We start from the raw sequence: 14,357 nt of genomic DNA, 5'->3' as shown, positions 1-14,357 counted from the left end.
GTGACAAAAGAGATGCAGGCGGTGACCTTGTCCCCAGGGGAACCCTCTACTGGTGGAGGTCAGAGCACAGGTGGACCGCAGGAAGGACCGCTGTGGCTGAGCAGAGGGACCTTGAGACAGACAGGTCGGTGCTGGGCTGAGGGGGTGAGACGGCGGATGGGAGCCTTGCAGGCTGAGAGCGCACCCTGGGCCGCAGCCCAAGGTGGGCAGGGAGGATGCTGGGAATGTACCTACATTCCTTGAGGACAGCCAGGCTGTGAAGCTGAGGCGGCTTCTGGCTGGAAGATAGCGAGGAAGCTCCATGCGTGGTCCTCACCCCCACGCCAGCCCTGCTCCTTCCAGGTTCCACTTGTCACCCCGTCAGGGTACTCCCGTCATCTCAGAACTGGGGGTGTTCTGGAACCTGGGGGAAATTATGTGAATGGCAGAGCTTCCTCTTGAGAAGGAGGAGAGAAGCGACCATGAGGTATTTTCCTGGCGCTAAGGATAACCTTGTAGGAGGCAGAGGGAATCCAATTAGACATGCAAGGCTGGGGAGCTGCGCAGCGCGTGGGAAAAGGTTGCTTTTGGCTTTCTGGCTTCCCTGGCTCTCAGTGAGACGTTACAGCCTGGCTCCCTCACTCCCCCCCCCACCCCCATGCTCCACTTTCTTCTCTCCAGGCCATCATTACGCACTGACCACCACCCCATTGGAAGCTGGGACGGTCCCCACAGAGAGTGACGTTACCAGAGAAGTGGCCACAGCTGCTACCTCCTCCCATCTAGCTGTCTCTGGAATTGTGGTGGGGGCACTGCCTCCTGACCCCCTGGAGCTGGTCATGCGTCTATACTTGGCTGTCCTGAGTTCATCTGAGCACTGTAGCAAGAGTCCGCTTCATCCAGCTCTGCTCAGGCTCTATCTCCAGCAGCCCAATCAATAATCCTGCTTCCTCTTAGGAGCCTCCTAAGCCTCCTCTAAGGCCAGCTGAGGGGGGACCCAGGTGCCCTTGGCCAGATCCTTGCCCCCCTCCATCGCTCAGCCAGCGGCATCTGCTCTATCCAGCTACTTCTCCCTTCTTCTCAGCCTGTGGCCCTGGGAGGTGAAGAGCCTGCCGTTGGAGCTGGCTGGGCACCGCCACCTTTCTTACTGAGATCTTCCCAGCAAACCTTCGAGGAGAAAGTTCTAGAAGTCCTCTCTGGTTAAGTGCTAGGGACTGAGGCTACTTCCCAGCCTCCCTCCCTGCCCTGCCCTTTACTTTCTGCACTGCTAGGTCCATCTGAAGGAAATGTATTTTAGAGAAGTCCAGGTCTATGGCCAGTCTTAGCACCTGCTGCTGGCCTGCTGCTGGCCTCCGCTAGGCACTGGGCTCCGAGTCCTCTGTCATTTCATGGCAGCCTGTCCTTGGAGGTGTGAGGAACTCCAATTAAACGTTCAGCCCGTCTGCCTGTGTGTGGGGGGGGGGGCTGGGCTGTGGGGGAGGCAGCCTGTGCTGGTGCGTGAGTAATCCTCACACCACCAATGATGAGCCTCTGGAGGAGGAGGTGGGAAGGTGGGAGAGGGAGGCAGGGGAGGTGGGAGCGGGGTTTCCTCACCGAGTCAGCTGCCTCGCCGCTCCCTGTGCCATGGTGGTAGCCAGAAGAGAGTGCTTGCTTTCCCAAGACAGCGGAGCCACGGGGTCCCGGACTTCTCACAGGACCCGACCCCACGCAAGGTCCTAGGCTGTCTGTGTTCAGATTCACCTAATGTTTTCTGAGGACAACTAATATACCCCCACACTCTTGGTCCCACCACCCTGAGCTAGCTGATAGTGGCTTCAACTTACAGTAAAAGGAATTTGAGGCACAGAGCAATAGGTGGCTTGTCGAGAGTCAAGGTTACCTGGCTAAGATGTCAGGCTGAGTGAACATGGAGAGCCAACTCCAAGACCAGTGGCTTTCACTGGGTTGTGGAGGCTGCGGGACAAGAACTCTGAGGCTTTCAATGGGGCATCTGAGCCACAGGTCACAAGAGCCGCCTGTAATTCTCCATCCTATGGAGAGACAGAAGCTCCAGGGAGAGAGCTGCTCCCCCATCCTGCCTGCTCACTAACAGGCAGAGTCCCTGAACATCTGGGCATACCTCTACTGGCAATGTTCAATCATGGAGAAAGAATGCTTCCATCACTTAACCCTGTGCCATGTACTGCAAAGGGGCAGGAATGCCCTTAACGAAAAGACTTTCGGTTGAGCCTTGAAGTTCAACAGAAAGGCAAGAGGTATTAAGGATCCCAAAAGGAAACTGAGTCAGCGCAGATGTGAGCCTCTGTCAGGCAGTGCGATAGATCTAGCCACCAGGACAGAAGAAGGAGTAGAATGGAGGAGAGCAGCCCCCCCCACCCGCCCCAGGCCTCTGCTGGGAGTCTCGCTGGCCGCTCCCGAGGCAGGCCGAGTCAAGCTCTTTGACGACCCTTTTAAGATCAAGTTCAAGAATGTCAGGAAGCAGAGCTTAAAAAGGAACAGAGGACAGTTTCAAGTCCCTTGGACCTCTGCAAAAATGTTGAGTTGTGGGCCTGGAACCCCAAACTATGTTTTTCTTTGTTCACGAGGCTGCTGAAGGTGAACACACACGAGGTGGCTAGCTGGGTTTCACTTCCAAGGAGGGGTGGGCGAGCAGGACGAGGTTTAAACTACCCACAGGGGATCTGGTTGGCTTGTGGCCTTGGGTGAGTAGTGTCTCAGAGACAGCTCTGAGCAGGACCAGTCCAGCAGTCTTGCCCTGCCAGCAGGTGGGGGATGGGTCACAGTTTCCTTTCTCACTCAGGCCTTGGTCAAGTTCACTGGGAACAGAAGCCCTTGTTCTCCAGGCCCTTCTTTCTCCTGTCTTTGTCAGGTAACTCCTGTCTTGGAATCATTTGTCCAGAGAAGGCCATTTCATAAGGGTGACGGGATATACATGAGAGGAAATGGCGGGGGGTGGGGGGAGTGTCAGGAGTGTTTGTGGTCCACATCCCCAGATATGGGTTTGGGGCCTACAACACCTCAGGGACCCTTTCCTTTGACCATGCCCACTTCTGGGATGCTCTCAAAAGGATTAACTGGGAATTCAGATGGAAAGCTGAGGTGGGGATTTCCAGGCCCAGGCCCAGCCTGCCATGTGTGTACCAGGGAGATCCTATGCCTCGATGGGGGCCCTTCCTTGGCCAAGGATGTGGATAGAGGGTACTGCAGGGCTGGTAGACTCCTCAGATCTCTAGTGAGTCTCATGTTCAATGTCAGATTCTTTCTACAGTCCAAGAATGGACCAGATGGGCTCCATTCTTCCTTCAGCCTAACAGGAAAGAGAACTAGCATAGCCCCCACCCTTGCATCACCTCTTGCCCGCAGCCGTATACCAGCTGTCTTGGTGAAGTGGCCCCACAGTCCAGCCGGGTGGACACCATTGCCGGTGTCCAGGTCAGGAGCCAGCCTCTGGCTTTAGTACCTCCCCCTACAGTCAGCAAATAAGAGCGTCTGGAACTCTGGTTTCTGAGTGCACGGTTCTTGATTCTGAACAGGTGGGCTGACCCTGGGTTCTGTGGTCTGAACAGAGGTCCCGGGGGCATCTCGGGGCTAGGGGAGAGCTTCCTGTGGGGACAGGGCCTAGTAGCCTCAAGCCCAGGGCCGCCCTTGGCCGTGAGAGCTGGGGTGGGGAGAGTGAGCGCTGGGATGGAGGCCCTCCCCAGAATCCTGTGGAGGAGTAGGGAGTTCCGGGAGAAGGGGTGGGTGTGGCTGGTGGAAACTCCCAAGGCAGCAGGCCCGGGGCTCAGAACGGGGAGGAGGGACCTGGGGGTGGGTTCCAGGCTTTTCCCCACACTTCCTCAGGGATCGCTTTACATAACCAGGCTTGCTTAGTCACCGCTTTTTACTTTTTTTTTTTTTGGAAACAATTTTCTCAGCATCACAGCTCCCAGTCTCCATCCCTTACTAGTCACCGGTGCTAGGGAAGTCCCTTTTCTCCCGTTCCCTAGGCAACCCAGCACATTTGCCTTTCAAATGCTCTGAGCCTGGGCGGGGGCAGGAGTTCCCTCCCCTTGTACCCAGGCCTCCCACACAGCCACCCCCACCTCTGTTGGCAGTGTCAGGTGGCCAGTCCCTGGAGACATCTGGAAAGCTCGGTCACCGTGCTTGGCCTAAGGCCTCATTCTGGGCCCTCATATTCTTGGTTCTTGAGTTTGGCACAGGCTCGGAGCTCTAGGTCATGTCTGAAGGTACCTACATTGCACTTTGGGCATGGCTGGGTCTCTTCATGCCTTTCTGGGGGCGAGGGAGTAGATCAGGCACCTTGGTAGAGGTGACAGAGTTAGGCCTAACCCAGCAAGGCTCGGAAAACTTGGAGTGGCCAGGCTGTGACCACACGGGAGGCCACCGTGTCTGTGGTTAGAAAGATGATTTGGAGTATGTGGTCTTCTTCCCTTCCTTCTCTTTGGCTCCCTTGCTATTGCCCATGCCAGCCTTGACTGGGTAGAGGTGACCAAGGCTTGGAATGGGTAATCTCTTACTATGGATGCCAGAAACACTGTAGAGGAAGACCCAGAAGGCCAGAAACCACCCTCAGCCCTTTTAACTTACAGCGTAGTGCTTCCTTGAAGGGCAAGCTAGGACTCTATCACTTGAGCCTACCTCCAGTCTTTTTTTCTCCTCTAGTCTTTCTTTTCTTTCTTCCTCTTTATTTCCTTCCCTCTCTCCCTTCCTTCCTTCCTTCCTTCCTTCCTTCCTTCCTTCCTTCCTTCCTTCCTTCCTTCCTGTGCCAGTAAATGGCTTGAAAACTCAGAGTCTGGGTGCTGACCTTTAGCTTTTTCTCCTCAAGGCAAGTGCTTTACAAATTGAGTAACACCTTCACTTTTCCAGTTTTTGCTGGATAATTGGAGATAGAGAATCTCACTAACTTTCCTGCCTGAGCTGGCTTCAAACCATGCTTCTTAGATCTCAGCCTCTTGAGCATCTAGGGTCACAGGCACGAGCTGTGACTAGCTTCCAGGCTTCTTTTGTTTTAGTTAATTTTGAGGTAGGATCTTGTGCTTTTGCCCAGGGGTGGCCTCAGACTACAGCCCTCCTATTGAAGATCTCTTGTAGAACTAGGACAACAGGCATGTACCACTAGCCTATTGCCTGGACTGGCCTTTAATGATGATCCTCATAAGCTCCTGCTTCTTGAGTAGCTGAGTTTTCAAACTGCATTCCCCCTTTAAAAGGCTACAACATTGACCTTGTTAATATAAGGCACTTGACCAGTGGGCTCAATGTTTTGAATTAATTGGGTACTCACATGGGCTACACAAATAGAGTGGTACCAAAATGGACAGTGCACGGGAACCTTTTACTTATATATTAAATACATATTTGTGGATCACCTACCATGTGCTAAATAGGCCGCTGGTCCTTGAAAAACATCCCAGAGACCTCTTGCCTCCAGGGATGTGAAAACACCAAAATCATCCATCAGAGAACTGTAATTTTCAGTCAGGAACTGACTGTGGACCACACAGGGAAAGTCTCACCTAGACTCAGAGCCATACTACTTGAAAGAAAAGTCCCCCGATGGCTGTTTCAAGCAGGGATTCTTAACCTAGGACTCATGAACAGGCTTCAAGAGATTGTTGAATGACCAGATCTCTGCATGTGTATTTCTCTAAGGAGAGGCCCATTGCCTTCATCCAGCTGGGGTCTCTGATTCCCAGATGAAGGTTTTGGGACCCTTTTATGAGAGGCTGGCCCAACTTCAGAAGTACCAGGCTTCCAGGTATCCTGAGAATAAAAACCTCTACACACAATCACAGTTGGAGATTGCCATCCACAGTGGTAACCTGGTAACCAACCTCCCAGGAATCCTGGCGTTTGCTTTTGTCAAGATCACAGGGGAGACCTCCAGGTCCATAACAGGCAGCAGCAACTCCAGGTCCAGCCTCAGCCAGATGTTTCTGGAAAGGCTTGTGCTTCATACAGAAGCACACCTGGCTAGCTTCTCCTGCCATGCTCAACTCTGGCTACAGGGCACATGAGAAGGCTCCTGGGGGAAGGGTTTGGGTAACCTGGTACTTCTCAATACTCTATTTCCCCCATTCTCTTCTGCCCTTCAACTTTAGGGGGGCTGGGGGTTGGAGTCAGGGCCTCCTGATTGTGAGGCAAGCACACTGTCACTGGGAGCATTGCCCCAGTCATTTTGCTTTTAGTTTCAGATAGAGTTTCAGATCCTCCCCTACACTACCGCCTCCCCCCGCCCCCACCTAGCCTCCTAACACTGTCTCCCCCAAGTACCTGACACATGGTTTATTCCACCGTGCTCGGCTTGTCTTGGAGATAAGAGCTTGCTAACTTTGTACCTGATCTTGAACCGTGATCCTCCTTTCTCCCTACCTCTGGAGTAGCTAGAATTATAGACATGCACCCTGCCCACTCCCACCCCCTTTTCCTGGATCAGTCTCCTCCATTCTAATTTCGCTTTTAATTCCCTTTTACTGTTAGCTCCTTCCTCAAGAATAAGCCAATGAATGTTGGCTTTGTGCTTCCAGGCCACTTTCCCACTGAGGAAGGGTGGGTGCGGTCACCCACGCTGGGCGGCAGCTATCTAGGGACACAGGCCTCCTGGATTTCCCAGTGGCTGGCTCCTCTGGGCTCTGGATCCAGGCAGGTGAGCTAACCTCCCTAGGTCTTAAATTCTACACTTGTAGAAAGAGGGCAAAGTTATCTGGCCCTAGGCTAACATGAGGATTACAGAATGAGCTCCTGGTAGGCAGTGGGTACCCCATGTTGGCTTGTAGTTCTCATTCCCCGTTCCTGTGGCCTTTGGCACCAAAACTGAGTCTGCAGTCTCTGGCGCTATTCAAATGGAGAAGGGTACCAGTGGGGGCGCTGAGGGGACATGGGAAGGTTTAGGGATGAGGAACAGTTTCAGTGATAATACAAGGGAGGGTTGGGTTCAGGAATTTGAGGCAGAAAAAGAACTAGAACAGGAAAATAAAAAGAGACAGGGTCCTTCTGGTTGTCAGGTGGTGGGGTTTTTGGTTGTTGTTGTTGTTTGTTTGTTTTTGTTTTGTTTTTAAATCTGAAAATGGTGTCTTGATTTTTAAGGAAACTGAGGCAGAGGGATGACCTGGACATCCGTGCTGGCCTTGAATTCTAGCCCTGCTGCCAACCTCCTGACCTCCCATCCTGGGAGACAGCGCCAGGCTTGGGTGCTGCCAGCCAGGGGCCTGATTTAGCTCATGCCTTGTTAAGAGAAGCTAATTAACAAACCTGCATTTAAATAAGCAGCCGCCTGGGTGTTTGTAACCACCGCCTTATTGAATTGTGACAAGTTATTAGCCCTTGCATGTTAAATGAAACAGAAGCATCCAGGAAAAACCCCTAAATCCAATCTGCATAAAGCAGATTCCTGTGGAGAAAATGACGGCAGCAAACCTGGTTCACTCGCTGCTGCTTTGGGGAGAGCTCCAGGCCTCCCTTCCTTCCAGGTTACATAACCCTCTGTCAACAGCGAAACACCAGTAGGAAGGCAGTGAGCCGAGGGGAGGGCCATCACCCATGCTCTGTGCTCCATCTGGGGCCCCATCACCTGTGTGAGGATGCCGGGGACGTAGTCCACGCCCAGGCAGCCCCTGTGTGTGCTGTGGCTGGGGTGGAATCCCAGCATGCTAACATCCACAGGCACCCCTGCCACTCAGCTCTGTCAGCTCAGCTCGTCCCAGGTCTAGCGGTGGTTCCCGCTGCTGTGGGGTGACAGAGCAGCTCAGCCTAGACCCCCAAGGACACTAGATTTGTGACACCAGTGATTTCCACTTGAGACAAAAAAAAAAAAAAAGAATCATTGGCTCCTGATGGTTCCCTGACTAAGGATTGGAGATGGAGCTGAGAATTCCCTGGCTTTGGAGGCACCAGCTGGAATCAGGTCCCGGCCTTCCTTCCCTCCTCCTGCCCAGCACCCATCTCCACCTGGCCACATGTGTGCTGAGCAGGGGAGGAAGCCTTGGCCGCAGGTAGGCAGGGAGGTGGGGAGATTAGGAGTGCCAGTGCCAGACCGACCTCCTTCCCCTTGCATCTTCTCTGAGCCCACTTCCTCCCTAGAAATGGAAACAACAGCTGGGCACTGGTAGCTCACTCCTATAATCCTAGCTACTTAGGAGGCTGAAATCTGAGGATCTTGGTTCAAAGCCAGCCCAGGCAGGAAATCTGTGAGACTCTTAACTGCAATTAACCTCCAAAAGAAAAAAAAGAAAAAGAAGAAGCTATAAGTGGAGTTATGGCTCAAGTGATAGAGTGCTAGCCTTGAGCTAAAGTGCTTAGGGACAGGGCCTGGGCCCTGAGTTCAAGTCCCAGAAATAGCACACAGAGAGAGAGAAAAAAAAACAGAGAGGGGGGGCAAATGTCCTCAGTGAGTGCTATCAGGAGCAGGAGATGGACAACGGGCACATGTGGTGCTGTGTCCTTAAAGTCCACCCAAGAGACAATGGGCATTCAGGAAAGAACATGGCACTGGAGACAAGTTTAAAAAAAAAAAAAAACAGGAAAAAAAGCTGAGCTTAAATTTCAGCTCTGCTCCATCCTAGTCCTGGGGCTCCGGATGAGTGAATGAACTTTCCTGAACCAGTTTTCCTTGGAGGTCAGGCAGTCGGGTGATGATCTTGGTGGACAGTGGGAATGGATTAGAAGGTGCGTGTGGCACGTGTTGTTCACATGGCAAGAGGCTAGGCGTGGTTCTGTACTTTGCAAACGCGTCTATCTCTTAATGGCTTAAAAAAAAACTTGCTAGGAAAAGGATGAAAGAGGATGAATACCATCAAAATAGATTGTTTCCAGCTATGAGAATAGAAGAACAAAATCTGTTGAAATTGTTTTAGGAAGGGGAAGTGATAGAAGGGGTAGATTAATTGGGATATATTATAAACAGGTATGGAACAGTATCAGTGAACTTTCTCCTGTGTAACTAGGAGAAATTTTTGCTAGGGAGGCTTGAGAGTGTAGGAAAAGAACCAAACTTGAATAGACTGACCAACAGTAACTCCTGGGAGTAAAATATTCTGGACACAGCTTCATTCAGGGTTGTTGGGAAGGGAGGTAATAGAGAATGTCAATGGGCTGTGTCTCTGGGTTGTACAAATGGAAGTGGAATTCTCTTTGGTTGGAATTCTAATGTTCCAGCAGGAGAAAGATTTTGGGGAGCAGGCCTCTCCGAGAATACACTCCTAGTTCTAAATCTTGAATTCAGGTCCTTACTTTCTTGTAAGATCCATTCCTGGATGGCGAACAGACCCAGCCCAGTACCTGCGTTACCTAGGCAACTGGGATACCTGGAAGAGGTGTCCCACATCTGCATCCGATGAGGTCACATCTGAATCTGATGTGGCCACATCTTTCTCCCACCTGGTCCTACCTCTTACCTGGTCCCACTTCCCTTTACCTGGACACACCTTTCCCTGCCCCTACCCTATATAAGGCCTAACCCAGGGCCAGACACTCTCTTTTGCCAGCCGCGTGGAATGCCAACCTGGCTTGGTCCCAGCAGGTCTACTGAATAAACCTACCCCTTTCCTAAATACCACATGCGTGGTGCTGTTCTTACTCGGCTACCTCTTTTTAAAAACCTAACAATTCTTACATAGCTATTTTTATTTTTGCTCAAAGCTGGCACTCTACCACTTGAGCCACAGCTCCACTTCTAGCTTTGTGCTGGTTAAATGGAGATGAGAGTCTCAAGGACTTTCCTGCATGGCTAGCTTTGAACTGTAATCATGAGATCTCAATCTAGACATTGGAGAATGTGTAGGAAGGGAAATACCAGCATTGTGACAGGGGATTTTTGTCTTTATGGTACCCATTCCCTCTCCTAGTAAAACAAACAAACAAACAAACAAAAAACTCAGTACAGATTTCTAGTTGGCCACAGATGGTAGAGAGGAAAAGAGCATTTAATGAGTTAATATTTGTCTTCCTCTCCTACTGCTATTCAATCTAGAGGCTGAGCATGTTGGGGAGACAGCTTTTTCCAGGGCTGGAGTTGTGACTTCTAAGCGCTGTCACCCGGGGGGGTGGGGGAAGAGGAGGGGAATGTGCTGGTTCAGGTGGCTTCTAGACTGGAGGAGACTTCCAGGAAGGCCAGGGAAGGTGGGATATTTAGACTCAAGCTTAAAGGATGCCCTAGGCAGGGGAGCAGTGGCGCCCGGGAGGGGTTGAAGAGAGATTTCTGTCTTCCTTGCAGAGCCTGCGGGGGAAAGACATTTCCATCTAGAGGTCCCAAGAGGGGTAGCATATGGGGAAAAGATGAATGGAGTAGGGGTGGGGGGTTGACAAAGGAAAAGTTGCCATGGCAGCAACTCTTAGAGGCAGCATGGCTGAGAAAGGCCTGTGGGTAGAGGGAGGGGTAGGAGGAAGTTTCCAGAAGCCTTGAGTTATGGTGGTGGGAATAGGGGTGGACAGCCTAAGGGGATAACTACTAGAAGAGGCTGGCTTCCTAGCTTCATTTACTCTCACGCCTGCTTGTGGCTGGTCTCACCCCCACCCTGCCTCAGTTTCCTCACCTATAAAATGGAGGCTCTGGACTGCAACTTTGTTCTATCTCTCCTCAATCCCCAAATATGATTGTCTTGAGGACTTCACATGCTATCGGTAGGAATCTGGATGAATGGAAATTCTATATTAGGGCTGGCATTTTAGTAATATGTACCAAGGAACCTTTGAATGTGAGGTCTTTTGACAGTACCAGGGTTTGAACTCACGGTTCCACACTTGTTAGACAAGTGCTTTACCCCTTGAGCCACACCTCCAGCCCCTTTTGCTTTCACTTGTTTTTCAGATAGGGTCTCCTGCTTTTGCATTCACTGGTTTGGACTATGATCCTCCTACTTGTGTCTCCCAAGTGGCTGGAATTACAGGTATGAATGACTATCTCTGGCTCAACGTTTGGCCTCTAAGGATTTACCCTAAGAAAGTTTTACCGTGGAGGTGAATGAAGAGTTGTGTATTCACAACTTTGTTCATTGTAGCCTTGGTGATAACATATATAAGGGAAAAAAGCACTACAACCTAATGTCCAACAGCAAAAGGATTGGCTGAGTAAATTTTAGTACATCCATATGGTAAACTACTTCTGCAGGAAAAATCATGGTTTGCAAGATTATGTGTTGACATGGGAAAATGTTAATGATATATTGCTAAGTAAAAAAGCAGACTACATTACAGAATGTACAGTATGATACATTCATTTTCAAAATTTTTGATTAGGATACAGACCAAATCTTTAATTAATGTCATTTTTTTCTCCCTTTCTCTTGGCAAGCAAGAGGAGTATTATCTGGAATAATGTAACTAGAAAATGAAGCAGAGAGACAGAGTTGCACACGAAGTGTGTTCTCGGAAATTTTCAAGTCATTAGGACGGAGAGCAGGCTGTCAGTGAATGGAGAAAGTGGAGAATTTGTGAGACACAGATTTTAGAAGAGGAAAGCGTTGTGGATTCATGGAGCCCCCCCCTCACTTTTCAAATAAAGAAAGTTAAGCTGGGTGGGAAGTGTAGGATGTGGATAAAAGTGTGGGATCCAGGACTAGAACAAGGTAGGGTCACCCCGCCCCCCCCCCCGTCCCTAACTTGTGGTTTCTGCCAACACATCGATGTCTTTCTGGAGAGCTGTGCTGATGCTTGCCCGTGAGCCTGTTCCCAAGTTCCTGGGCCGGAGCTGCAGCCTCCTCTATCCTTTTCATCCCCTGGACACTCACTGGTGCAACTCAGGGGTGCTGCAGGACTGAAGCACAATGCCTGAGCCTGCTGTAGACTTTTGGGATAACTTAACAATACCCCAGAGGAAAAATCAGTCTCTAGGTGGCCCTGGGTTAGTCTGCACACTGAGTTCTGCACACTGAGACTGGAATGCAACCTCACCTTGTTGGGGAGCTTGGTGAATTACATTCCTTCCGTGGGGAGGGGGGGGTGAATGTGCTGTCTGCCTGCCTTGAGGCAAGGCATTGCCTTCACCCCCAGGTGGCTGCACATGCGCACGTGCGCTGTGTCTCCTGTTGGTGTGGTGACTGGTGGCTCTCTTTCCTGCAGGGAAGGTACTACGCTGGGCCTGGACCACTGCCGTGGCTCTGAACACATCTCCTGCTCATGTCCCAGTACCTCTGATACATCCAGAGTAGAGCCCGGAGCCCTGAGGGCCCCCTGGCTCTCCCTTGCTCTAGCCTGGTCTGTACTCCCTCTTCGGTTCTACACCAGCCTCCCAGCACCTCCCTAGACACCCAGGCAAGTGCCTGCCGCAGGCTCTTGGCACTGGCTGCTCCTGTCTTTGAGTTGTCTTCTCCCCGCTGAGCCCTGCTCCCTCGCCCACCCGCAAGTCCCCATTCCAATGTCATCAGTGACCTGCAGACTGCCTCACCCCAAGTCCTGTTCCAGAGTACTGAGGTTTTACATTGCGTCACTTTTGAAAAACTAGAACTGGAGTTTGAACTCTGGGTCTCCTTACTAGGCACTCTATCATTTGGGCCACATCGCCAGCTTTTAAATTGATTTTTCAGGTAGGGTCTCTTGCTTTTGCCTGGGTTCTGGCCTCAGATGGTGATCTTCCTACTTCTTCCTCCTGCACAGCGGGAATTACAGGCATGCGCTTCCACTACCATCCCTACATGCCACTATGCTTATTGTTGGGTGTCCCCCTCCTCTACAGTAAGCTCCATCATAACTGCATCCAAAGTGGCCAGGATAGAGGGGGTGTAGAGCAACCACTTAAACACATTTGTTGAATGAATAGAAAATAGGCAAAAAAAAAAAAAAAACTTGGAAGCATTTCCCCAGTCAGCAAAGCATGCACAGAAGGCTTAAAGACAGTGTTCAGTGGCAGGGACCTCAGTGCCTAGGAATAAGAATGGTGATGTGAGTCTCCGTGGAAGCTTGGGTTTCAAATCCCACTCCATTCCCCCATCTCTGACTCTCAGCCCCAGATCCAAGTTTCATTCCCTAGACTCTCTGCCTCCTTTTTTAGCCTTTTGGGGGCTGGTTGCTAATGCCTTCACTCATTCATTCTCTCATCATACACACACACACACACACATATACACAGAGGCTCAGAGCTAGATGCAGTTTTGACCCTAAGGAGATCCTAGGTTGGCAAGCTATGGGAACCTGTGGAATGGATGAACCTCCAAGATGGTGAAAACTCTTCCTAACAGGCAGACGCCACTAGTCAAGGGAGGAGACACCCCTTAGGACGGAGGGAGAACAGGAAGTCATCATAAATTGAAATTTGGGTGGGGTGAGAGGAGACCATGAAGGCAGGCATGGAATGCGGTGAAGGATGAGATATGGCAGGAAACGCTAGAAATATCACGAGGTTGCTGCAGCTGGCAGAGACGAGGGGGTGCGTGGGGCGGAGGGCAACGGAGCGGCTGGGCCGGGGCATGACCTTGAAGGGTCTCGTGACTTCCTTTGAAGCCTTGGTGTTCTAGTTTCGGATTTGTACATTTTACAGGCTGCTGGAGAAACGGAGAGCTTGGCTCCTTTCTTAGCAAACAGACGGGGTTTAATTGCTGTTTCTGTCAGTGTAGTTGCAAATATCATATAAAAAGGGCTTTTTGGCTAATTGTTTTTAGAAGAAAAATTCAAGAACTATGTATAGATATTATGCATCCAGGGTTCTTTAAAGATCAAACTGTTTCTATTACCCTTAAACAAAGTGTTTAGCATGAAGATCTGGAATCTGAGCGTGCCCGGGGGGGGGGGCACGCAATGGTCCCTCAGGGCTCAGGGATGCTGGAGCCATGTGACAGCAGTAACTTTTTTCCCAGGGGAGAGGGAAAGGGAGAAGTGGAGGCAGCCAGCGCCCTTGGGTTGGCCGGAGGCCCAGGAGAATGGATGGGTAAGCTGGATCATTTCAAAAGCAGACCACCATCCTCCGCAGGCATACTTGGAGAAGCTGAATTGTGAAAGGGCTTCTGGGGGTCCGACTGCCAGGAACGGCATGATTTATGGGTCTCCTGGAAAACTTGGGAATGGGGTAGGGGGAGCAGGAGGCAGTTGGTGCAGGGGAGCGTTAGTGCTTCCGGCTTGTCTCCCCTACATTCCCCGCCCAGCTCTCTTTCCTTATCCTGAAATGGTACAGAGAGGATTTTTAGGCTGCACAAATAAAGCAAATTCATATCTATTCCTTGCCATCCTGTCCTCATGTTCAAGCCTCCCAAATTTTAATTTGGGAGCTTTTAGAAAGGCAAATTTATTTGTGACACCATCCAAAGTCTATTTTATTGGAATTCTATTCTCAAAGGATGCACTTGATTCCTGAGAAAGCTGCGGGCTTCTCCCTTTGATATTTTCCCAAACACTCTGTGTGTGTGTGTGTGTGTGTGTGTGTGTGTGTGTGTGTGTGTGAACACAGGCATGAA

Source organism: Dipodomys ordii, unplaced genomic scaffold, assembly GCF_000151885.1.
Source record: "Dipodomys ordii isolate 6190 unplaced genomic scaffold, Dord_2.0 Scaffold189, whole genome shotgun sequence".
Taxonomy (NCBI): Eukaryota; Metazoa; Chordata; class Mammalia; order Rodentia; family Heteromyidae; genus Dipodomys; species Dipodomys ordii.
Note: the sequence above shows the minus strand (reverse complement) of the source record.